Source organism: Tenrec ecaudatus, chromosome 14 (assembly GCF_050624435.1).
Source record: "Tenrec ecaudatus isolate mTenEca1 chromosome 14, mTenEca1.hap1, whole genome shotgun sequence".
NCBI lineage: Eukaryota > Metazoa > Chordata > Mammalia > Afrosoricida > Tenrecidae > Tenrec > Tenrec ecaudatus.
The window spans coordinates 56,102,379-56,129,073 of NC_134543.1; the positions used below are offsets into that span (position 1 = coordinate 56,102,379).

The 26,695-nt window shown below is 42.9% G+C and overlaps 1 pseudogene; it reads right to left on the minus strand.

Moving 5' to 3' along the window:
- Positions 1-7,911: 7,911 nt before the first annotated feature.
- On the minus strand, positions 7,912-25,333 carry LOC142426578 (pyruvate dehydrogenase E1 component subunit alpha, somatic form, mitochondrial pseudogene; annotated as a pseudogene).
- Between the last annotated feature and the right edge of the window lie 1,362 nt (positions 25,334-26,695).

The window sequence follows — 26,695 nt, forward strand, 5'->3', positions numbered from 1 at the left end:
CTTCATCAGCAGGTGTTTAATGTCCTCTTCACTTTCAGCAAGTAAGGTTGTATCATCTGTACATTGATGGTTGTTAATAAGCCTTCCTCCAATTCTGAGGCCAAATTTCTTCTTTATATAATCCATTTTTTTCTTAGGTAGTGAGAACATTAAAAACACCTAGGGATTCTCTAAGTTTGAAATCTCTAGTTAAACTGAGAAATAAGTTTACCTGTCCAGAGGCAAGTCACAGTGCACTGGAAGTCTTGGTCAAAAGTTAAGGATTTGGTTTAGTGATAGCATAGTATCTGAGTTAGTCAGGGTAGACTAGAGAAACAAAATTCATTAACACTCATATTTTATAAGAAAGAGTTTTATATAAAGGGTAATTGTACATTAAGCATCCCAACCCAGTTCATCCCAAGCCCATAAGTCTGACACCAGCCCATATGTCCAAAAAAATCTACAAAGTCTTCCTCAAACTCACAAAACACTCCCAATGCCAACTGCGGGAGGAAAGCCAAATCGTCAGTGAGCGTGTAAGCATCTCAGCACTGGCAGGGGTCTCCACATGGCTTCTCCGGCACCCAGGGCTGCATTGGGGCAGGTTCATGTGGCTTCTCTCCAAGGATGTCTCCCAGGAAGTGAGCCTTCCCAGCTGAGCCTGAGAACTAGCTAAGGCAGCTGCAACTGATCCCACCATCAAAGAGCAAGAGATCAGTCAGGTGAGGTTTCCTGAGCCATTTGTCTCTCTGCCTCTTCAATCCCACATGTCTTCATTGGCCAGGTTGGCAAAATAACCTTAACTATCACAATATCTGAAGTTGTGCTAACAAGCTAGACAAATAAATCTGCCATGGATAGCTTGCTTAAAGGTGAGCTCAAAACTAGTGGTAGTCATCAAGCTACTGCCATTTTTATGACCAAGAGACATTTAGGACACATTATTTCCATGCGGGGTGTCCAATGTGTCATTATGAGCAACTGAGGTATCGGTTATGCTGGACAAATAATTAAGGAAATATGGAAATGTTCCCTACCTTTCAGAGACTTAATTGTCCTTACCACCCCCAGTCTTCTCATCTACTTAAGGGATGTAATGGCATTAAAAACTCAATTAGCCAAACTCAAAATCTTGAGTTTAAACTTAAAAGTCCTTTCACATTGGAGACTACCCTATTTGGTCTTCACAAATGGAATCCTTATAGGATCATACGGGACAGCTGTGGCTTTCTCTTATTGGGCTACTTGCCCTAAATCAAGAGGCACTTTCTATGAGCATGGTAAAATGTTTATTGTCTAAAACAGCCTCCTAATGTGAAGGACTACACATTCCTGTGGAAAGTTTGTGAGCGGCCTTGACAGTATTCAAACAAGGAGGTCCATGCTCCTTAGAACTGTGAGAAAGTACATGGTCCCTCACAGTGGAGACATCCTCACCAATGATTTTCTAAAATTCATATTTAATTCATTTGTTCTTATTTTTATATTATCATGCCAATAATTTCAAATCATAAAGATATGCAAGCATTCTGGAAAACTAGATTTATTATTATGCCCAATTAACAGTCTACTGCTTGGATCCTGATGACAGTTTCTTGGTTCCAATTTAAAATTTAAAATCTGGTTCCAATTTAAAATCTGGTGAATTTGAAATTCCTTTTGGGTTAATTTTGGTTGGCAACATGGTATGGGTGCACTGACTGTTTAATAATTAGCTATTCCTTCTTTTTAATCACGATTGTGACTGGAATCCTTACATCCATGAATGAGAATGATACTTTAAATGGTGATTAGGAAGTGGTTTGTCAAACTGCTTCATCAATTAAATTGTCTCCTTTAATTTTCTCTGTTTGTTATAACCCTTTGTGTGAATATACCTGAATTTTAATTACAGTCATATCAGAGCAAAGCAAAATGATCTCTAAGAGGGCTGATATTAAGAGGCCATTTCAAGTTTGAGTCTCAGAAGTTAAGAACCCACTCTGTTTTCATAGCACACAGAAATAATGATTACCCAAATCTATACCTTCCCTTTGTTAAAACAGTAACAGATAATCCAGAAGTTGGTTTGAAAGCCAATGAAGGGTAACATTTCCACAACCCTTAATGAAATTGGTCATAGCTTATCCTACTTCATAATGAGATATGGCAAGTTCAGGTTTTAAATATGACCCAAATCAAATAGAACTAAATCAAAATCTGATAATATGGTTTTTTGTAAATCTTATGTGGGAGCCAACAGCTTTTCAGTAAGATTTAAGCAATCATGGTGGAGGTGGCATCATCATAAAGTAGTGGTTAAATGTAGCTAGATTCAGAGAGGCTGTAGTATGTAGCTGAATACTAAAAGTGGCCAAAATGAGAACGTCAGAAGAAATAAACCTGTTATCTGAGAGATATTGAGTTAATATAAAATGTAGAATGACTGACATTACATGAGGGACTTAAATATCAAGAAAAATTTCCTAGCATTATATCTGCTGTGATTTCATTGAGTGTAGTGGTTGCAGTAACTTCACTGATGCAAGGGAGGCACACCTAATATCAAGGTTTAATCGAATGCTATAAAATAATGCCTCTTTGTGGACCTCGTGTTTTTGAGTGAGAATTCCTAGTGCATCCTCAAAAGTTTTCTGGATGAAAAGCCAAAAGTCTAAATTGCAATTAGATAATCCTAAGGCAAATCATAATGGCAAATATGCCCTTCTCCCGGGTCTGCCTGGCTAACATGTAATTCCACATAAAAAAAACTTGAGGAAAATAGGTAGGAAACTCAATAAAACAGCAAAGTATTACAGTCCATGTGAATTGTTGGTTCTCCCAAATGAAAGGAAATCACATGGGTTGCTTTGGTGAACCAGGCTACTGAAAAAGCACTGCAAAGATTGGCTGCTGTGAAGTGAGGGTACATTAGAAAATACAAAGCGAGAGTTTGGGATCATTGGGAATTTAGGAGTTACTGTATGGTTAATACAAAGCTGCAGTTCCATGTAACAGGGACCATTCCAAAGAATTATTGGGCTAAGCCCTTATATAGCTTCCTTTTAAAACAGAACCTTGTGAAATTTGAAGTAAAGTTGTGTCTAAATGAATCTTCAATGATTCAGCTGATGGGATGGGGGTCGTTACACAATCTGGTGTCAATTTGAGAAAACCATGAGTGAAGGGGTGGAGTCTAGTCTGTCAATTGGGTCACAGCCAATGAGGCCTCTGTGGGCATGGCCTTCTGCTGAGGATTCTGGGAAAACGCTGGTATTTCCTCCTTGGCGGTAGGAGAAACTCTCTCTCACTACTTCAACTCCCTTGGAGACACTCTACTGACAAGACGCAAGGCTGACATCCCTGAGGAGAAGCCACATGCACCTACCCTGATGTAGCCCACGGTGCTGGGGAAGCCATGCAGAGACCCCTGCCAGTGCTGAGATGTTTACAATGCCACTGGATCCAAAGACTTTCTACCCACTGGCCTATGATTGTCCTGCATTCAGCATCGTTGCATGTGTTTCGTGAGTCTTAAGAGGATTAAAAAAAATCATTTTATTGAGGCTCATACAACTCTTATCACAATCCACATATACATCAATTGAGTAAAGCACCCTTATACATTCGTTGCCCTCACCATTCTCAAAATTTGCTGTCTGTTTGGGTTCCTGGAATCAGCTCATTTTTTCCCCTTCCCCTCCCTCCTTGCTCCCCCCTCCCTCATGAACCCTTAATAATCTATAAATTATTATTTTATATTATCTTACACTGCCTGGCATCTCCTGAAGAAGATTTTATAATACCATATGGGTTGGAATGCTTTCTTAAAGTACAATTACCCTTTATATAAAATTCTCTCTTATACACATATGAGTTTCTATAGATTTGTTTCTCTAGTCTACCCAGACTAACACAGGGTGTTACAAATGTCAGGAGGTATGGAGAGCCATAAACTTGTATGTATGCACTGTGCAGGGTTGGGTAAAATAAGAGAGTGACTCTTTTGTGGTTGCCAGCTGAGTGCATGCAGATAACAATGGGCCTCTATTTGTGGCATTTCCTATTGCAGAATCTAACTGGTGATTGTTTTCAGGCAGACATTTCTACAGTTTTTCAAGATTTTATTTTACATTTCCATTTGGATAAAATATTTTTCCTAAAAGGTTTTTAGGGTACCTAAACTGAGTAAATTTGATGTATATCTTCAGCAAAATCTGAGGAGATCCAAATAGGATGCCATAGGTAAAATTTGTTCTTTATTAGCAACCCCAATGATCTTTGCAGTTTTGTGACTCTGAGCAGAAGATTTTGTAAATTTGTGGGCTTGATAGAAGATAATGTAACACCTGTGTCAATTAAAAAATTTATAGGGTTCATCATTTACTCAGACAGTTGTTTCTCTTTATAAATTTAGGGCTGCCACTACAATAGGAAAAGTCCTCATAAATTACCCAGAGGTTTTTAATGTGTTTGACTAATGGCTTTGTCATTTGGCTCATTGCTGACTTGAATTTTTAGTTTAAAGCATTCTTTCATAAAATTCCTAGGTTTGCCACAAAATAATAAATATTAGTTTGAGATGTCAGAATATCAGGGCCGTGGTGTTGGAAGAGGAGACATTCTCTGAGTTGGGCTTGGAGTTGTAATTCTTGGGCCAGAAGTTTATTTTGTCTATTTTTTATTCTATTTCCTTCATTTACTCTTCTAAAGTTTGAGCCAATTTGTGGGCTAAGGTTGTTAGCTCTGGTTTAGGGGATATTTGTCCAATGGAGGCTATGATGCCTAATTAGCTTAGCCAGTTCCCGATCAATGTCATTAAGAAACATGGAATTCCTTGGGGACCTCACTGATCCATTCCTTTGCTGTCCTGCTGCACCCCCTTAGTGTTTTGTCTCGGTGTGGCGAGATCAGATCGGGTGCAATTCCACACTGTGTCTCCAGTGTTGTCCTCTGTAGAGCTATGTGTCAGTGAGGGGCATCATGTCTCATAGTGGGGCTGGTCATGTGGTTCTCTCTGTGGACTGGCTGCTCTAATTGGGGTCATCGTACTCAAGGCCTGGTGGGACAGGATGTCCCCAAGGAATACTGAAGGTGGATCTTGGGCCGGGGCATGGTGCCCCAACAGATGAGACTGGAAAACACTCCTAAAGTTTGGCCAACAAATGATACTTCAACTACAAGCTTTTCTTTCATGTTGTGTTTTTTTTGTCATTGGTTTGTTGAATATTGTTGCTTGGTTTTGCTCTGTCTTGTTTTTGTGCATGTTATTATCTCTGCAGGTCTGTCTAAATAAGATAGGCTGGATGAACAATCTGGAGGAGAAAACAATGGGACTGACAGTTCCGGGGGGACATGGGAGAGGGGAAAATGGGGGAAAAGGAAATGGTGTTAACAAACCCATGGACAAGGAAACAACAAGTGACCCAAATTGGTGGTGAGGAGGATATGGGAAGCCTGGTAGGACATGATCAAGGGTAGTGTAACAAAAGAGGAATGGCTGGGGGACTGAGCATGATAGTGGGACAGGAGGAAAATAAAATGAAATAGAGAAAAGAGCTGGGAGGCAAAGGGCATTTATAGAGGTCTAGATACAGACATGTATATATGCAAATGTATTTATATATGAGGATGGGGAAATAGATATATGTACATATGTTTATAGGACTAGTATTAAGGTAGCAGAAGGATTTTGGGCTTCCACTCAAGCACTCCCTCAATGCAAGAATACTTTCTTCTACTAAACTGGCATTCTATGATGCTCACCTTCCCGACTCAACCGCTGAAGACAAAGTGGGTGCATAAGCAAATGTGGTGAAGAAAACATATTGTGCCTGGCTATCAAAAGATACAGCATCTGGGATCGTAAAGGCTTGAAGGTAAACAAGCGGCCATCGAGCTCAGAAGCAACAAAGTCCACATGGAAGAAGCACACCAGCCTGTGTGATCACGAGGTGCCAAAGAGATCAGTTATCAGGCATCGAGGAACAAAAATTCATATCATTGGGTGATCACCTCCCTGATACGACTGCTGAAGACAAATGGGTGCATAAGCAAATGTGGCGAAGAAAGCTGACGGTGCTAAGCTATCAAAAGATATAGCGCCTGGGGTCTTAAAGGCTTGAAGGTAAACAAACGGCCATCTAGCTCAGAAGCAACAAAGCCCACATGGAAGAAGCACACCAGCTTGTGCGATCACGAGGTATAGAAGGGATCAGGCATCAGGCATTATCAGAACAAAAAATCATATCATTGTGAATGAGGGGGGGAGTGCGGAGTGGAGACCCAAAGCCCATTTGTAGGCCACTGGAGATCCCCTTGCAGAGGGGTCTCGGGGAGGAGATGAGCCAGGCAGGGTGTGATGTAGCAATGATAAAAAAAAACAAACAACAAAAAAAAACTTTCCTCTAGCTCCTCAATGCTTCCTCCCCCCCACCTGCCCCCCACTATCATGATCCCCAGTCTACCTTGCAAGTCTAGCTAGACCAGAGGATGTACACTGGTACAGATAGCAACCAGAAATATAGGGAATCCAGGGTGGATGATCCCTTCAGGACCAGTGGTGTGAGTGGCGATACTGGGAGGGTAAAGGGAGAGTGTGTTGGAAAGAAGGAACCGATTACAAGGATCTACATGTGACCTCCTCCTGGAGGGATGAACAACAGAAAGTGGGTGAAGGTAGACACCGGACAGAGCAAGATATGACAAAATAATATTTTATAAATTATCAAGGGCTCATGAGGGAAGGGGTAGTGGGGAGGGAGGGGAAAAATGAGGACTAGATACCAGGGGCTTAAGTGGAGAGCAAATGTTTTTAGAATGATGAGGACAATGAATGTACAAATGAGCTTTACACAGTTGATGTATGTATGGATTGTATTAAGAGTTGTATGAGCCCCTAATAAAATGATTTAAAAAAAAAAGAAACATGGAATTAAGGTTACGCCTGTTCTGGGTTCTTTGTTCTGGATCTAGAGTGCTCTTAGAAAACTTCTATCAGGCAGCCTCTAATGATAAATGTTTCTATATTTTATGTTTACATCTTTATCCATTAGGACTTTATCCTAATCAGTTTTTAGGGAAATACTTTTTGTAATAATTTTGCATAAATCTGTGCCAACATTTTTGAGTTGATGTACTAGCTCAAACCCAGCCACATTTTCTCCCATGCTCTATGTGTTTCAGGGGACCTACATTCTACTTCATCCATTCAGAGTTGGGCTTCCCTGAATCCAACCAATAGATAAAATAATTGGTGTAAATCTGACAATTGAGGCTCATAAGTTTACTTTGATATTTTAGACTCATTTTTTAATTTCAGGGTTTTTTCCCCCCAAAGTAGTTTTGGAAACTGTTTAACAATAGTGCAAAGTTTTGTAACTTGGGAGGTTTTATGAGTTTCTCTAGATATTTAATTTTAAAGGCATTTTGGTCACAACTTTAATCTCCTCTGGAGATTCTTTAGAGTAGTGAGGGAATTCAACAGGGGCATTCTTAGGGAAATAGATTCGTAAAAATAGGTAAAGGGTGATTCTTGCTTGAGAGGAGCTGGTAAAGTTAGAATTCTCTGACATTTTTTGCATTTAAATTCTTGTTTTGCCTTTTTAAAAATTCTACCTTTTATTTATTTATTCAAATAGTTTTTTTTGTGTGTGTGTGTGTTACTGTTTGAAGTGAGCTTGTTGGTCACAGACTCCAAGTCCACTTCAGTTTCACTTTCCTCCTTTTTCTTTAAGCCCCTCAGATGACTGTTTAGGTTTGAGGGCTAAGGAATCTGGAGGGATTTTTATTTATTTATTTAGAAAAGAGACTATTTACATAGCCTATCTTAAGAAATGAAATCAACAGTGTCCTAGTCAACCCTTTATACCTGTGGTTCTCCCTCTCCCCTTCCTCAGTAGCCTATCCCTCCCTGTCCGTTCCCATCCAATCCCTGGCCCCTTCGGTTATCAAAGCCTTATCTTTTATTAATATAAACTACGTTCCTTTTTCTATAGTATGGCGTGTTACTGAAAGCCTTATCTTTAAAACAAACACACAAAATTTCTCTTTGAAAAACACAAAGTTGGTGGTGACAATCTGGTAAGAGATTATTTGCACGTGGTTTCCCGTTAACTGACTGACTTGAATTTAATCCACTGGTTAGCACCACGCACTTCAAAAGGCGGGTCGTTGCTGTAGATGTGGTATCCTAGCTCTTCCAGAGGCGGTTCCGGATCTGCTGTAGCAAATTGGGCTGCATCCTCGATTTCTCTTTCTCACTTCCACGTCGATTTCCTTGAGTTCTTCCACGCTGGCGAGGTCGTTGTTCACCATCCTGTCCTTGAGCAGCACAATGGGGTCGCTCTTACTTCTGACTTCCTGGGTTTCTTCCCGGGTACGGTAACTGACCCCGGGATCGCTCAAGCTGTGTCCGTGGTAGCGGTAGGTCTGCAGCTGCATCAGGATGGGCCCCGTCCCAGCTCTGCAGTGGGCGGCTGCAAACTTTGTAGCCTCGCGGACGCACAGGACATCCATCCCGTCTACCCGGAGCCCCGGAATGAAGTCCCCTCGCTTGTAGTAGTCGGTGCTGGCGGCTGCTCTCTCCACAGACGTTCCCATTCCATAGCGGTTGTTTTCGCAGATGAAAATACACGGCAGTTTCCACAAAGCTGCCATATTGTAAGCTTCGAATATCTGGCCCTGGTTGGCAGCACCGTCCGCGTAGAGGGTCAGGCAGACTTCATCTTTGCCGTTGTACTTGCAGGCCAGAGCGATTCCAGCCCCCAAGGGCACCTGAGCGCCCACAATGCCGTTGCCCCCGTAGAAGTTCTTGGCATACATGTGCATCGAGCCCCCTTTCCCTTTCGCACAACCTCCTCTGCGTCCAGTTAGCTCGGCCAGGATCTCTCGGACGGTGAGCCCCCGGGTGAAAGTGAAGCCGTGAGACCGGTAGGCAGTGATGAGATGGTCCGTGGAGTTGATGCCGGCCTCGAGCCCCACACAGCACGCTTCCTGCCCATCGCACAGGTGGCAGAAGCCGCGGACGATCTTCTGCTTGTACAGCTGGTCGGCCTTCAGCTCCAGGCGGCACACGGTCTGCATCATCTTGTAGTAGCGGAGCCCGTCCTCCCTGGTGAGCACGGCGGTCTCGGGCAGGCCCTCCTCCAGCCGGTGAAGATCGCATTTCTTAATCTCAAAGGTTGCGTCACTGGCAAAGCTTCGGGATGCCACCAGCACTCTGCGAGCTGGCTTCAAGGCGGCGCCCGCCAGCACACGTGAGACTGGCGGCGAGCATCTTCGGGCGGCGGGTGGCGGGCGGCGGCAGCAGTCGAAAAGGCCCAAAGCGCGCAGCCCCGAGTGTTCTCTCAAATAGTTTTAATAGGGCTCATACAACTCTTTTTTTTACATTGTTTTATTAGGGGCTCATACAACTCATCACAATCCATACATACATCAACTGTGTAAAGCACATTTGTACATTCATTGTCCTCACCATTCTCAAAACATTTGCTCTCCACCTAAGCCCCTGGCATCAACTTGTAATTTTTTCCCTTTCCTCCCACTACTCCCTCCCTTATGAACCTTTGACAATTTATAAATTATCATTTTGTCATATCTTTCCCTGTCTGATGTCTCCCTTCACCCACTTTTCTGTTGTCCATCCCCCCAGGAGGAGGTCACATGTAGATCCTTGTAATCGGTTCCCTCTTTCCAACTCACCTTCCCTCTACCCTCCCAGTATCACCACTCACACCACTGGTCCTGAAGAGATCATCTGTCCTGGATTCCCTGTGTTTCCAGTTCCTATCTATACCAGTGTACATCCTCTGGTCTAGGTAGATTTGTAAGGTAGAATTGGGATCATGATAGTGGTGGGGGAGGAAGCATTGAGGAACTAGAGCAAAGTTGTATGTTTCATCGTTGCTACATTGCACCCAGGCTGGCTGTCTTCTCCCCGCGACCCTTCTGTAAGGGGATGTCCAGTGACTTACAAATGGAATTTGGGTCTCCACTCCACACTGCCCCCCTCATTCACAATCATAAGATTTTTTTGTTCTGATGATGCCTGATACCTGATCCCTTTTGACAACTCCTGATCACACAGGCTGGTGTCCTTCTTCCATGTGGGCTTTGTTGCTTCTGAGCTACATGGCCCCTTGTTTCCCTTCAAACCTTTAAGACCCCAGATGCTATATCATCTGATAGCTGGTCACCATCAGCTTTCTTTGCCACATTTGCTTATGCACCCATTTGTCTTCAGCAATCGAATCATAGAGGTTAGTGCACAATGATATGATTTTTTTGTTCTTTGATGCATGATAACTGATACCTTTGGTGCCTCGTGATCGCACAGGCTGGTGTGCTTCTTCCATGTGGGCTTTTGTTGCTTCTGAGCTAGATGGCTGTTTGTTTACCTTTAAGCCTTTAAGACCCCAGATGCTATATCTTTTGGAGCCAGGCACCATCAGCTTCCTTCACCACATTTGCTTGTTCATCTGCTTTGTCTTCAGCAATTGTGTCGGGAAGGTGAGCATCATAGAATGCCAGTTTAATAGAAGAAAGTATTCTTGCATTGAGGGAGTACTTGAGTGGAAGCCCAAAATCCTTCTGCTACCTTAATACTAGTCCTATAAATATATGCACATAGATCTATTTCCCCATCCTCATATATAAATATATTTACATATGTACATACCTTTATTTAGACATCTATAAGTGACCTTTTCTCTATTTCCTTTGACTTTTCTCTTGTCCCACTGTCATGGTCAGTCTTCAGTTGGGTTTCAGTAATTTCTCTTGGTTACATTACCCTTGATCATGTCTTACCAGGCCTCCTATACTCTCCTCACCACCGATTTGGATCACTTGTTGTTCCCTTGTCCCTGGGTTTGTTGACACCACTACCTTTCCCCCCACGTCCCCATCTCCTATGTCCCCCTGGAACTGTTGGTCCTGCTGTTTTCTCCTCCAGATTGTTCATCCAGCCTATCTTATTTATGTGAGGATAATAACATGCACTAACACAAAACAGAGCAAAGCCAAGCAACAATATACAACAAAACAACAACAGCAACAACAAACCAATGACAAAAAACAAATCAAAGTGCAACAAGAAAGGAAAGCTTGTAGTTAGTTCAAGGGCTGTTTGTTGGCCTTTAGGAATGTTTTCCATTCCAGTCTGTTGGGGTACCAAGCCCTGACCCCAAAGTCCACCTTCAGCATTCCCTGGGGACCTCGCCATTCCATTCCCTTGCTGTTCTGTTGCACCCTTTTAATGTTTTGCCTCGGTGTCGCGGGATCAGATCGGGCATAATTCCCACACTGTGTCTCCAATGTTGTCCCTGTAGGGCTGTGGGTCAGTGAGGGACATTGTGTCTCATAGTGGGGCCGGCTATATGGTCCTCTATTTAGACTGGCTGCTCTGGGAAACACCATCCTCCTCAAGGCCTGGTGGGCCAGAATGTGCTCCACTCTCTCCTCCTTCCCCTTCATCTGCTCCCATGTGCTCCAAGCAGACATGTTCCTCTCCCAGAGCTGCAAATTCTTCTAGGGGGAGGGGAAGGTTTCCACATTGATGGGATTGGGGCCAGTCCCTCAGACCTCTCCAGAAAACATTACCTTTTAAAGAGGCAAATTTCCTGCTCTTTTATCTTTTATAAACTTCTTGGTACTAATGAAAAAACATGTAACATTGTTTTTGCCTAGTGCAGAAGTCTTTGTGTTGCGGTTTTGTTGGCAGGAAAATTAATTTGCTTAGTTTAAGTTATTGACACAATAGACACTAATTTTTCACACTTCTCTTAGTGAATCTATACGAATGATCACGATATGAAGGAGCAGGGACCATAATTTTAAAACATATAGCATACAGACATCCTCAAAGAAGATAGTCTCAAACTTCGATGCAAGGTTCCCCGTCTTCTCACTAAGCACTGCTTGCAAGCCATCTCAGGAATCATTGCCCGAATGCCAGCTTCCTTTAATATTTGGGCGTCTTTGCCCTAGTGATATGCAGGTGTCCTTGCCCTAATGCATTGAGATTTAGTAGATACTTAAAAGAGGAAGAGTGAAACACATAGTTCTCGCCTACTTACAGTGCTTGCAATGAACTCATTGAACTGTTTATGAAGCTGAGCAGAAAACGAAAGTAAAGGACAAAGGTATTAACCATTCACAGAGGCCTTCACCCGAGATGACCTGGGGCATCAGAAGGCAGATGAATGCAAAGCGTTTATGCCTGCACCCAATACGAAGCGCCCGTGCCAGCTCCTCAGGCCTCCCGCTAGCAAGGTGCTTTTGGATCCTGGTGACTAGGCCAAAGGTATGTCCAAGAGTAACACTGAGAAAATTTTAATTAAAGAGGTTCATTGAGAATACAAACGACTTAAAATTTGAGAGACAGCTAGTCTCACAGTGTAAGATTAGTCTCTTCACTGAGGCACGGCCTGACAAGTATTCATAAAGGTAAAAACCTAGATCACGAGAGCCCAGCTCTAGTTTTTCAGTGGCACCTAGGTTGGCTAGAGCGGGGTAATGAAGTGCAGAGCATGAGAAGGTCGAGGCCCAAGAATAGGCTGAGCACAAACTGTTTGTATATGATTTCTGGCATACATGAGCATAATCTACCATCATATCATGGCTTGCAGAAAGCTCATACATGGGTCAAGGACTCTTGCTTTCTTGGCATGAGCCCAGCTATCACTAAAGCTTATTTTGGATGATTGTCATTTATAATTTGTGGTGTTCCATAATTATTAGTTGTTCCCGTGGATCAATAGGAGTCCAGGGAAGCAGTATTTTGTTCCAGCGCTTCCGGAACCTCCCCACAATTGACATGAAAGATGCGCTGTCTCAATTCCAGCCCCACCAGAAGAGGAGCAGGGAGGGACAAGAGAAGCTTAAAATAACTTATTACCAGATCCAGTCTCTTCAAAGATGCCATGCTTCCCTAACTTGAAAGGTTGAGTAGCTATTAGCTAAATGCCATTCAATAAAGACAAAGATAATGGTTTTATGCATAGCTGATGTGATGCAAAAAAGTGCTTATAATCTACAAAGGTTTAAAAATGAACAGCCATGAATATGTATTTTATGAACATTTTATAATACTGAAGTGATTCTGTGCATGCAACTTTATGTACTCTTTGTTTAAAATGTCAACATTATGTTCTGAACATTTTCCATGGCCTTAAATAATATTTTAAACTATGATTTTGAATGGCTATGTACATGCCAGTCATTATAAGCCTTCAGTTATTTAAATTCTCTCTTGTTGGGTCTTTAGATTATTTCCATTTTTTTCTTTGATATATAAAGCTATCAGAATATCCTCGTACATAGAGTTTTGTGTGGACCTTAGAGTCAAAGCAGTTAAATGTGTTCAAGGCTCTTGAACATTTTAACAAATTATCCAATGAAAAGATGATGTACCAAGTCTGCTCCCAGCAGCCGGGCTTTCGAGTCCCCTTCTGAGCTAACCGTTACCCATGCATTGAATTGTCAGTTTTCAAAATCTTCATTTGTTAGCTAAGAAAATAATAGATTGTTGCTTTAATTTATATTTACTTATTATTTGGTTTGAAATGCCTCCTTATATATTTCTTTCTTTGCTCATCTTCTTTGCTCTTTAAGGAGAACTTTCAAAAACTCCCCTAACAATGACCTTTATGATAGTGCCCTAGTTAACGATCCTTAGAGCTGTTGGAAAAAATTTTAGCACATCTTTTGAAATTCAAAATTTTAAACAGGTCCTAATTTTCCATTATTCAACTTTTGTTTTATAGCAATTATCACTTACTTTTTTGCAAGCTGACTACGGAGAAAGAACCAAAAACATAGCAGAGGCTTTTCTCTTTTTCAAAATGCCTTTCAGCAGTAGCCACACCTAAATCACACCTGGAGCAGATCCTAATGTTTGAGGAAAGCTTAACAGCTTTCGTGAAATGAACTGAGTGGGAATATTGAAAAACATTGTGCAAATGAACAGATCGTGTGCTCGCGAGTGTCAAACAGCCAGGCGCTATGTGTTTCTTAGATCAGGTTCATCAATCCCAAATCAGAATTCCTGGGAGAATTAACTCAAAAGGCATATTCCCAGGCCCTATATCAGGCCTCTTAAATTAGAATTTTTGGTGACCAGGCCCTTAGACCCTTCTCATTTCACAAGTTTATCTGAAGAGTCTTTTGCTTCCTAGACCGAGATAGTGCAATGCTAAGTGCCATCTTAACTTCACGGTTGGCTCTTCAAACCCCTGAGTGACTGAGAGAGAACAGCCCGGGTAATCTGCTTCTGCCAGCATTACAGTTTAGGAAACACTATGGGACCAAGGTACTTTGTACGACGCTGAATAGTTGCTCTCATTCTAACATGAGAGGCAGGGACCCAGTGCCTGTTTGCAGCAGTGCTCTACAGTCCGGAGAGAGCTTTCAGTTGGGTATAACACAAACAGCGGAGTGGGGAACTCATGGCGTCACTTTGCCCACACTGGAGCAGGAAGCAAGGCAGGGAGGAAATGATCTACTGTTCAGATGCTGTTTTGAATGCACATTAAGCTTAGTTATTAGGTAGAATCGTTGAAAAAAATTATGCAAGATTTCCATGTCACAATCAGCCTGCTATTCAAGAATAGATGAATATTCAAATCTAACAAATGCGGATAAATAATTTTTGCAGTAAGTGTAACATATCTCTTGGGTCCCAGGAACAAGTGCAAAACAAGTACAGTTCTAGAGAATAAGGGGAAGACACCCCAGATATTTTTGCATGTTTGCAGAAGTAACGATTTTATTTATGTGTAATGTCTACCTATTTATATCTCATAAAACCTTAACTTCAAAAGAATAAAATATATATATGGCACTCACAATATTATCCACCTTCTCTTTTTTGGGGAATATTGTTTAATTATTTCATTATCCAGGCAGAATAATCTGTTGAATTTTTGCTTGTCTGGCCATGTTAATTCTCTGAATATCTTTTTTTTTTTACTTCTTCAAGACAATCTAGGCTTTTATTATTTATAAACAACAATAGAGTCACTGTCATTGATTAGATTCAGACTCACAGCAACCTAAAGGGACAGAGTAGAACTGCTGTTTATAGTTTCTGGGACTGTTATTTTTTTTATTTTCACAAAACCGTTTTATTGGGAGCTAATACAGATATCATATCCTTCCACAGTTCAGTCACATCAAGTAGTATTGTACAATTGCTACCACAATCAGTTTGAGAACATTCTCTTCCTTCTTGAACTCCTTGACATCAGTTCCCTTTTACTGCCCCCCCCCCCATCTCTACCACCCGGAAACGCCCTGGACAGAATGACTTAACATTCTACCGGTTATAATTAAAAACACCACCGAACATGTAGCAAACCTCTTCAAGGATGTTTTGAAGTTAAATAAGACCCACAGAGATGCTTTTTGTCAAAGCACATCTTGCAGGGCTGCCCGACTCTTGCTTGCGTTGTGTTCTATTAATGTCCTTTGGACTCGAACCCATCTCTTACCAGGGACTGATGGCTAGTAAGGAGCTAAAACAGTTATTTGCCAATCAGCTTTCTTAGCAAACCTTGCCAGAGGAGCATTGGATCCTTTTCACAGAAAATGAAGCTCAATTCGTGGTCACAGGGACCAGTCCATTGTTAGCCATCTTGTCGTGTGAGGAGGCGTGGAGCACACAGGAACTCGAGAGAGACTTCTCTTTGTGAAGTCCAATCTAGGCGAGTGCCATCATAAATGACGTAATTCCTGTTCTCCCACATCTAGGGAGATCACGGAACAATTTGGAAATAGGAAAAATTGGTTGCCAGCTCCCCTGACTCATGATCCCTCTGCTCCATCATGGGCATTCCACCCTAGCCTTGGTTTCCCCAGTCTACAGCTCCGGACCTCCTTCCCTCTTTCTCTACCCATGGCTTATTGCTGTTCCCTTGGCAGAGGGGAGAAAGGGGACACACAAGGCTGCTGTAATGGAACACTGTTAGATCACTATTTTTAGAACACAAGGAGCCTGGTGGCACAACGATTGAGTGCTCAGTTGTTAGCAGAAAGGTTGGCAATTCAAAAGCACCAGCTGGAGGAGCGATCTGGTCCCATGGAAATTACAGCCCTATCATTCTACTCTGTCACACTGGGTTGCTGTGAGTTAGAATAAATACAATGGCACACCACAATAGCAACACTCTCCAACCACAATTCGTAGCCTCTCGATCCCAGGGGAACTGCCCAGACAAGCCAAATAGAAAATGTCTAAGGGTTAAAGAAAGTTGTTTGGCCTAGTGAAGCGACACAGGTTTTGTGTGAATCAAGCTCTGATGGCTCTCTGTGAAGGTGGTAAAAACAGACCTGTCTGATGCCGATGCCGACAGGGCTGCTTCCAGCACCACACACAGTGTTCTTCGTCATGAGTTTCCGTCCGCCCTCATGTGGAAGCTATGATGTAGCTGTAAGCAGAGCCTCATGTAGCAAGAACAGGAATCCCTGTGACCTTGTTCTGAAGTGGATCATAGTTCTTCATTAGAGAATCAGTGAGGACCAAAGCTTTGTACTGGCCATATATTTATGGTAAGACATAATAAAAGCTAAGATCTCTTTAGTACAGGTTGTAAGCCAGGCATTGCTTAGTGCTTCACATCATGGAAATCTCCCTAGAACATGGGAAAATGGGGAGTTGTTTACCATTCCCATTTTGTAGCGAGTAACCTGAAACTTAAGAGAATAACTAACTTGTTAGGAATCACAAATCTAAGAAATGGCCAGGCTGCCTCATGACAGCGATATAGCTCCTATTTCTTGCCAAAAGTGTTGAGCACAGATGTGGGTCATTCTCTAAACTACATTTGTCTGGAATGAAGCTAGAGCATCACACAGAGCTGCGAACTTGATCCGATAGTTATTGCTCTCTCATCCATCGATCTTTCTCCTTCTCTCCTGCCTTTCCCCTCCCTCTGTCTGTCCCGCCCTTGAATTCTTCATTTCCTTTTCAGTCTTAAAGCCTGAAATGGCCGAGTCTAGGCCAGGTCAGACACCGAGGTGGCTGCCCCTTGTTTAGAGCTGATACGTGCTGAGACCGAGGCACCAGGTCCCTGCCTGGTCATCTGAAGGCAGAGGATGCGATTGGTTCCTGGGGAAGAAGGCATTGACTAGCGAGGCTTTCCCAGAGAGCGTATAGAAGGAGAAGAAACATTGGTAGGGAGGCAGGCAGGCATTTCTCAGACCTCCTTAAAAGGGAAACAAGGATGAAGGGTAGCTCAGAGGAAGATTCTGTTCATTGTCTGAGCGCTAGCACCAGAGACGAGATTTTTAAACTAGCTGCCATCACTGGCACTGTCATTCTGTCGTCACTGGCATTCTTTACCCAGTCGTGAGTTCAGGGTGTTGATCTGTATTGTTAATGATGAGCTAGGGAGACATAACATTCAGAATAAGCAGACATCAGGAATACTTATGCGTGTCTTCTTAGCTGAAAACCCAGTTTTCTGCTGCCAATAAAATCGGGTGACGGCTTTCTTCCAAGAATTTGTTTTCTTCTCCTGTTATTTGAAAATGTTGTGTCTCAGCTGCACTAGGAAGGCAACAAGACAAAACATAAATATGGCACGGTGTCAGATTCTGAAGACACGCGTGATAGCAGCATGACTTGTTTTTAAATGACAAATTTTTTTTCCTCACAGTGAAGAAAGGAGTGGGTGGGGAAAAATCTGTTTCTCTAAGTGAGTTTAATAGATTGTCTGAAAGCTTCGGATTCCCAACTTCCCCCATGCCCCATGGAACACCCAGAAATGTCGTGGAAGAAAAAGCATGTAATGGTTGTGTTTGCATTAAGTCAAAAGGAACCCGTGCACAGCGCTTTGAGGAGAAAAGACCTGGTGACCCATTCCTGTAAAGATTAAGCAAAAACTCACCCTCAGGGAGTCACTTCAGACTCAGAGAGAGCTCAGAGGACAGTGCAGAACTGCCCTGTGGGATTCTAAGATTGCAACTCTTTTAAAATTTTTTTAATGTGTAAGAAAGGGTTTTACATCAAGAAGTAATTATGTATCAAGAACACATCCCAGCCCAGTCCAACTCAGGTCCCTAAGTCTGTTACTAGTCCGGAAGACCCTCTTCAGACTCATGCAGTTACATGCAATGACACAGAATGCAGGCAGATCACAGGCTGGTGACTGCAAAGTTGGGTGGATCCAAGGCCGGTGGACACACGGCAGGACTCCGGCAGCTGTGGGTGGCCAGCCAGCAGGAAGGTGAAGGTAGAATCAGGATGTAACTCTTTATGGGATTGGAAAGTTTTGTCTTTCTTTTGAGGAAAGGCTAGTGGTTTTGAACTGCTGATTTTGTGGTGAGAAGCCCAACTCATAACCCGTGATGCCACCTGGGCTTCTGTCCCATAAAATAAAAGACTAGGACACCCTATGGGAGAGTTCTACTCTATCCTGGTGTGTCATTGAATCTTGGAGTGACTGTATGGTTCACAATAACAGTGCACAGAGAGGACCACATGGCTGGCCCCACTGTGAGACATGATGTCCCTCACTGACCCATAGCCCTATAGGGAACAACACTGGACAACACAGTGTGGGAATAGCACCTGATCTGATTCCTCCACACTGAGGCAAAACACTAAGGGGGTACAACAGAACAGCAAGGGAATGGAGTGGTGAGGTCCCCAGGGAATGCTGAAGGTATATTTTGGGGCCAGGGCGTGGTGTCCCAACAGACTAGACTGGAAAGCACTCCTAAAGGCCAACACATAGTCTTTGAACTAACTACAAGCTTTTCTTTCTTGTTGTGTTTTCTTTTTTGTCATTGGTTTTTTGTTGTTGTTTTGTTGTATATTGTTGCTTGGTTTTGCTCTGTCTTGTTTTAGTGCATGTTATTATCTCCGCAGGTCTGTCTAATAAGATAGGCTGGATGAACAATTTGGAGGAGAAAACAACAGTACCGACAATTCTGGGGGAACATAGGAGAGGGGATAATGGGGGAAAAGGAAATGGTGTTAACAAACCCAGGCACAAGGGAACAACAAGTGATCCAAATTGGTAGGCCATGATCAAGGGAAATGTAACAAAGAGGAATTGCTGAAACCCTGGTGGGGACTGAGCATGATAGTGGGACAGGAGGAAAGTCAAGGGAAATAGAGGAAAGAGCTGGGAGGCAAAGGGCATTTATAGAGGTCTAGATAAAGACATGTACACATGCAAATATATTTATATGTGAGGATGGGGAAATAGAAGTACATATTTATAGGTTTAGTATTAAGGTAGCAGAAGGACATTGGGCCTCCACTCAAGTACTCCCTCAATGCAAGAATACTTTGTTCTATTAAACTGGCATTCTATGATGCTCATCTTCCTGACATAACTGCTGAATACAATGTGGTAGATAAGAAAATGTGGTGAAGAAAGCTGATCGTGTCTGGCTATCAAAAGATATAGCATCTGGGGTCTTAAAAGCTTGAAGGTAAAGCGGTCATCCAGCTCAGAAGCAACAAAACCCACATGGAAGAAGCACACCAGCCTGTGTGATCATGAGGTGCCGAAGGGATCAGTTATCAGGCATCAAAGAAAAAAATCATACCATGCTCACCTCCATGATACAATCTCTAAAGACAAATGGGTGCATAAGAAAATGTGGTGAAGAAAGCTGATGGTGCCCAGCTATCAAAATATTTAGTGTCTGGAGTCTTGAAGGATTGAGGGTAAGCAAGTGGCCATCTAACACAGAAGCATCAAAGCCCACATGGAAGAAGCACAATAGCCTGTGCGATTACGAGGTGTTGAAGGGATCAGGTATCAGGCATCATCTGAACAAAAAATCTTATCATAGTGAATTAGGTGGGGAGTGCAGAGTGGAGACCCAAGGCCCATTTGTAGGCCTCTGCACATCCTCTTACAGAAGGGTCTCAGGGAGGAGATGAGCCAGTCAGCGTGCATTGTAGCGATGATGAAACACAACTTTCCTCTAGTTCCTAAATGCTTCCCTCTCTTCCCCACTATCATGATCCCAATTCTACCTTACAAGTCTGGCTAGACCAGAGGATGGACACTGGTAAAGACAGGAACTGGAAACACAGGGAATCCAGGTTGGATGACCCCTTCAGGACCAGTGATGTGAGTGGCGATACTGGGAGCGTAGAGGAAGGGTGGGTTGGAAAGAGGGAACCGATTACAAGGATCTACATGTGACTTCCTCCCTGGGGGATGGACAACAGAAAAGTGAGTGAAGGGAGACGTCAGATAGGGCAAAATATGACAAAATAATAATTTATAAATTATCAAGGGTTCATGAGGGAGAGGGAGCGGGGAGGGAGGGGAAAATGAGGAGCTGATTCCAGGGGCTCAAGTGGAGAGCAAATGTTTTGAGAATGATGAGGACAATTAATGTACAAACGTGCTTTACACAATTGATATATGCATGGATTGTGATAAGTGTTGTATGAGCCCCTAATAAAATGATTTTAAAAAAAGATTTCAGGGGTTAGGTAGTTTTGGGTTAAGGTACAAAGATTATTTCAGGAGAATGGTTTCAGGGGTGCCTATAGCTTCCAGGGAGCCCGAAAGTCTAGAGTCCATGAGAATTTGAAGTATTACTATACATTTCCCTACTTTTGAGGAGGGGATTTGGTGGAGTCTTTGACAAAAAATGCTCAGTAATGGTAGCTGGGCACCATCCAGGTCCCTGGCTTTCTCTCATGGAGCACTTGATGAGTCCACGTGCTTACCAGACAGTGTCCCACAGCCCATCTCACTGTGGTTTGATCAGCTTCTCTCAAGGACAATTTTTTTTTCATGCGTCTGGTGGCTAGATGCATGTCTTCTTGGGCGAAATATCAATTCAAGTCCTTTGTCCATTTTTGGTTGTTGGATTATGTGTATATTTTGGAAAGTTGTAGGAGTTCTAAAAATACATTTTGGTTATTAGATTCTTACCAGAAATATGGTTTCTGAAGCTATTCAACCAGTCAGCTGTTTGTCTTTTCACTTTTTGGTAAACTCTTTGGATGAATAAAAGGTTTTCATTCTTATCAGATTCCTCCTTATTTATTTTTCGTTTTATGGTTAGTACTTTTGTTCTTATATTAGATAACTCCTTGTTAGATGCTAGCCCTGACATCGGTACCCTTGCATTTTAGATTCTTCATCCATTTTGAATTTGCTTTTGTGTGTAGGTTGAGGCATTTAATTTTCTGCATGTGGAAATCTAATTCCTCCACATCATTTATTGAAGAGACTCTTCTGGCCCCATTGAATGGACTTAGGACCTGTCTTGAAAATCACTTAAGCATAGATGTCTAGGTTTATTTCTAGACTCTCAAGTTATACCACTACTCGGCTGTTTTGATTACTGTAGGTGCAAACGGTGTTTTAAAATCAGGAAGTGTGAGTCCTCCTATGTAGTTCTCTTCAACATTGTTTTATCTACTTAGAATCTCTTGCCCTTCCACATAGAGCTGAGGATTAATTTTTGTATTTCTGTAAAGGAGCCTGTTGGAATTTGATTAAGATTGCTTTGAGTCTATAGATTGCCTTGAGTCTGTAGATTGCATTTTAATAATATTAACCTTTTAATCCATGAATATGGGATATCTTTCCATTTATTTCAGTCTTTTAAAATCTTTACTTATATAACTTGTTAATGTGAATCGAGTGAAGATTTACAGAGCAGATCATTGGTTTACATTCAACGATACACACGCAGTTTGCTTCATCTCAGTCATTTATGTCTTCTTAAGGCAGGACCACTCATCCCCGTACTCCGGTGTTTCTAGCCACCGCCACGCCTCTCTAACCTTTCTGACCTTTCTTCTTGGGGAAATGTTGCTCCTTTGACCTCAAATAGTTCACTCTTCTATGGTGTGCATACCTCACTAGAGTTATTGTCCTCCTTATAAATCTATTGTTTTGCTGAAAACTGAGCCATGGGGATGAATTCCGTTGTAGATGGGAGCTTGGCCATTTCCTCCATTCTCGATCGGACCAGTAAACCTGGTCTCTTTTATGATTTTGAGTTTTGTTTAACCTTCCCCCACCCCTCACTCTATCCAGGACCTTCTGATGTGGTCCTTTTCAGAGCAGTTGGTCGTGGTCTGAGCATCATCTAGTCCAGAGCCATGGAGGCTGCTATTCTCATTTTTCCATCTGCCTTCAGTTTTCATTCCTATTCTTTCTTCTGGACAGGAAGACACCAGTAGTTGCACCATGGAGAGTAGCTCGCAAGCTATTGACCGCAGTTGCTACTCAAGAGAGATTGTAGGACGCTGTCTTTGTGGACTATGTCATTTGACTTGGCCTTGGTTTCCCCTGAGACTATGTTATTGAGACCCAGATACTTATTCCATCAAGGTATTTTGTTATATCTAAGGAGTTTTCATAAATTTTCATAACATGGGGGTGAGTTCACAACATTCATGGCGATATTTGCTGCAAAAGTAAATGTTTATGTACAGATAGCCTCATTCACAACTGTATGGATACATTTGTGGGTACCGTGCCACGTCCCCTCTCCCACTCATTCGGCCTGCATGTCTGTCCGTGTATGGACTTGCAAACCCTCGTGTTCTTATTGCAGGATTGTGCATACGGCAGCGTTTACCTCTATTGCCTTTAACTCATGCTCCCCTCGCTGTCGTTTTCCACCACCCTCTCTCATGTGGTGCATTGTTTTTCTCTTCATTCAATTAAACGCTTGTTTCCCCTTCAGCCTCCCTTCTGCTCTCACTCCTAGTAACAATCCAATCCCTTTGCTTCCAGCATGCAAACCTTCTCCTGACTTTGTACAGTAGCACAGCAGTGCCCTCATATAGTATCTGTCTTTTTGTCATGGATTAATTGTACTCAGCACACTGCCCTTTGAGTCATGAGGTGCTTCTCCGACATCATCGTTCTTTCACGGTTTGTAGTGTTCCACCGTGTCTTTGTTTCTCCTTCGTCCACCGAGGGGCTTTTAGTTTGCTTCCATCTTTTTGTCATTGTGAACAGTGCTGCAACGGACATGGATGCACATTCATGTTCTGAGTCTTATTTCTGTGGGATATGCCACGTGGAGAGATTTCTGGGTCATGTGGCATTTCTATTTCCGAATTCTTTTTTTTTATTTCCGACTTCTTAAGGAGACATCATACTGTTTTCCATAGTTTCTACTTGCTCCTTGTGTTTCTCATTTCTCTTTTATTAAAAATCATTTTATTGGGGGCACATATGCTTATCACAATCCATACATACATCCATTGTGTCAAGCACATTTGCACATTTGTTGCCATCATCATTCTCAAACCAGCTGCTTTCCACTTGAGCCCCTGGCATCAGCTCTCATTTTTCCCCTTCCCTCCCCATTCCTTCCTCCCTCATGAACCCTTGATAATTTACAAGTCATTATTATTTTGTCATATCTTACACTGTCCAACATCTCCCTTCACCCATTTTTCTGTTGACTGACCTCCAGTGAGGAGGTTATATGTAGATCCTTGTAATCAGTTCCTCCTTTCTACCCCACTTTCCCTCCACCCTCCCATTATTACCACTCTCACCACTGGTCCTGAGGGGTTCATCTGTCCTGTATTCCCTGTGTTTCCAGTTCCCCTCTGTACCAGTGTACATCCTCCAGTCCAGCTAGATTTGTAAGGTAGAATCAGGATCATGATAGTTGGGGAGAGGAAGCATTTAGGAACTAGAGGAAAGTTGTATGTTTCATCATTGCTATACTGCACCCTGACTGGCTCATCTTCTCCTTGAGACCCTTCTGTAAGGGAATGTCCAGTTGCCCACAATGGCCTTTGGGTCCCCACTCTGCACTCCTACTCATTCACAATGATGTGATTTTTGTTCCTTGATGCTTGATACCCAACCCCTTGGACACCTTGTGATCACACAGGTTATTGTGCTTCTTCCATGTGGGCTTTGATGCTTCTGAGCTAGATGGCCACTTGTTTACCTTCAAGCCTTTAAGACCCTAGACGCTATATCTTTTGATAGCGGGCACCATCAGCTTTCTTCACCACACTTGCTTAAGCCCTCATTTGTCCTCAGCAATCATATTGGGAAGGAGAGCCCACAATAATATGATTTTTCCTTCTTTAATGCCTGAAACCTGATCCCTTCAACATCTCATGATCATACAGGCTGGTGTGCTTTTTCTGTGTGGGCTTGGTTGCTTCTCAGCTAGATAGCTACTTGTTTATTTTCAAGCTTTTGAGACTTCAGACACTATATCTTTTAAATAGCTGGGCACCCTCAGCTTTCTTCACTACATTTGCTTATGCACCCATTTGTCTTTAGTGATCATGTCGGGAAGGTGAGCATCATGGAATGCCAGGTTATTAGAACAAAGTGTTCTTGAATTGAGGGAGTACTTGAGTGGAGGCCGAATGTCCATCTGGTACCTTCGTACTAAATTGCATATGTACATGCCTGTATTTAGACCTCTATATATGCCCTTTACCTCCTAGTTCTTTCCCCTATTTCCTTTTGCTTTCCTCTTGTCCCACTATCATGTTCAGCCTTCATTTGGGTTTCAGCATTTCCTCTGTTTCATTACCCTTACTCAAGCCCGACCAGGCCTCCTACACTCTCCTAGCCACCAATTTTGGACCACTTGTTGTTCTCTTGTTCCTGAGTTTGTTCACCCCACTTCCTTCCCCCCTCTCCCCTACACAAACAGTCTGGTTGTTTTTCCCTCCAGATTGTTTATCCAGGTATGCTCCCTTCTTGATTCGCTCCATTTAGGGGGGGTTCAGACCATGCCGCTTCCCCACCATGTGACCCCAGAAATGTCCTCCATCACAGTCTTCTCCAGTAAGGGGACAGTGTGACACGTGCTGTTGTCATTTGCCCAGTCCCCTCTGTGTCCCATTAGCTCCCAGCAGGGACATCATCCTCTGAGCATTGTGTGCCAGCGTGGGACCCAGTCTGACTCTCTTTGTTCCTCCCTCCTGGCTTGCCTCCATGTGGGTGTGGCATGCTGTGTCCTCTCCCCAACCTACTCTCCGCCAAGCCCACTTCCAGGGAGAGGGTCAGTTTGGCACTGGTTGGGGCCAGCCCTGTAACTCTCTTTCTATGCATCCTTCCATGTGACCACACTGTCCTCATGGTTTGGTGCTTCATGGCCGGGTCTGTGTGCCCCTTCCAGGTTCTGGGGAGACAAGACCAGCACTCTCCCCCTGGGTGGATTAGTGCCACGCTCCTTCCATTATCATTTCACTTCCAACCCCCCCCCCCCCTTTTTCTCCCTTCCCCTTCCATCCTTTTCCCATTACTGTGTTGGACCGACATGTACCTCCTTGGGTGTGGTCCAACCTCCTCCCACTTCCTTGTATCTCAACCTAATTGTTATGATATAGGTGGCTTCTCTTCTGTACCTACCATGCTGATTACACTTACCTCCGGGGACTCATGCTAGCTCTACTTCTCCTGTCACGTTCCGCCTTCTGAGCTTTATCCCTGGGCAAATGCTGCCCTTTTGATCATGCATGGTTGATTGTGCTAAGGAGTATGGAGTTACTGTCCACCCTATTGTCTTTTCTATCACTTGGCTGCAAATTGAGCTAGGAGGGTGAGTTCAGTTGAAGGGTGGCTAAGTGTTCCATCAGTCTCTGTCAAACCCCTAAACCTGGTCTTTTTATGATTTTGGGTTTTGTTCCACAGTATTTCCCCACTCTACCCAGTACTTTCTTATCTGATACCTTTCAGAGCAATTGGAATAGGTAATTGGGCACCATTTAATTTTTCTAGTCTCAGGGTTGAGGTTTGTTGGTCCATTAGTCCTTTTTAATAGTATAGTTTACTAGCATATCATACAACATAAAAGTTCAATCATATTAAGAAAGTTGAACAATCATTACCACAATCAATTTTATGACACGGACCATTAGTCCTTTGTTGGTTCATTGATTCCTGCCTGTTTACAATTCCTTGATGCTTTCTTCTGTTCTTGGAATCAGAGGCCCTCAAAGTTCAGTGCTGGTTCCTCAATGCAGCTCTTTCGTATTTGTATGGGAGGAGCAGCCCTCGTGGCACAAGTGGATTATATTTTGAGCTACTAAACACAAAGTCAGCAGTTCAAAACCAAAGCTGCTCTGCAGGAGAAAGATGAGGCTTTCTACTCCCATAAAGAATAATGGTCTTGGAAACTCACTAGGGCAATTCTACCCTGTCCTAGAGGGTCACCATGAGTTGGAATCAATTAAAAAACAATGGGTTTTGTTTACCTTTCTTTCTTTTTTTCCAGGGAGGGTGGGAAAGATGTTCTGTTTACCCTACTAACTTCTCTAAATTACTCCACAGGGTTTGTTTTTTTTTAAATCATTTTATTGGGGGCTCATACAGTTCTTATCACAATCCATCCATTGTGTCAAGCACATTTGTACATTTGTTGCCATCATCATTCTCAAAGCATTTGCCTTCTACTTGAGCCCTTAATATCGGCTCCTCCTTTCCCCCCCTCCCTTCCCGCTCTCCCCTTCCGCATGAACCCTTCATAATTCATAAATTATTATTTTGTCATATGTTACACTGTCCGATGTCTCCTCTCACCCACTTCTCTGTTGTCCATCTCCCAGGGAGAGGGTTATATGTAGATTCTTGTAATCGGTTCCCCCTTTCCACCCCACATTGTTTTAATGACTGAGTTTTGGAAAGTAGATTGCCAGGGCTTCCACTGAAGCACCTTGTGATGTACTTGCATTGCCAATATATACATTTTTTTTTAAATGAGTGGGTGGCGGGAAGAGGCTAGGGGCCCACGGACAGAGTGCGAG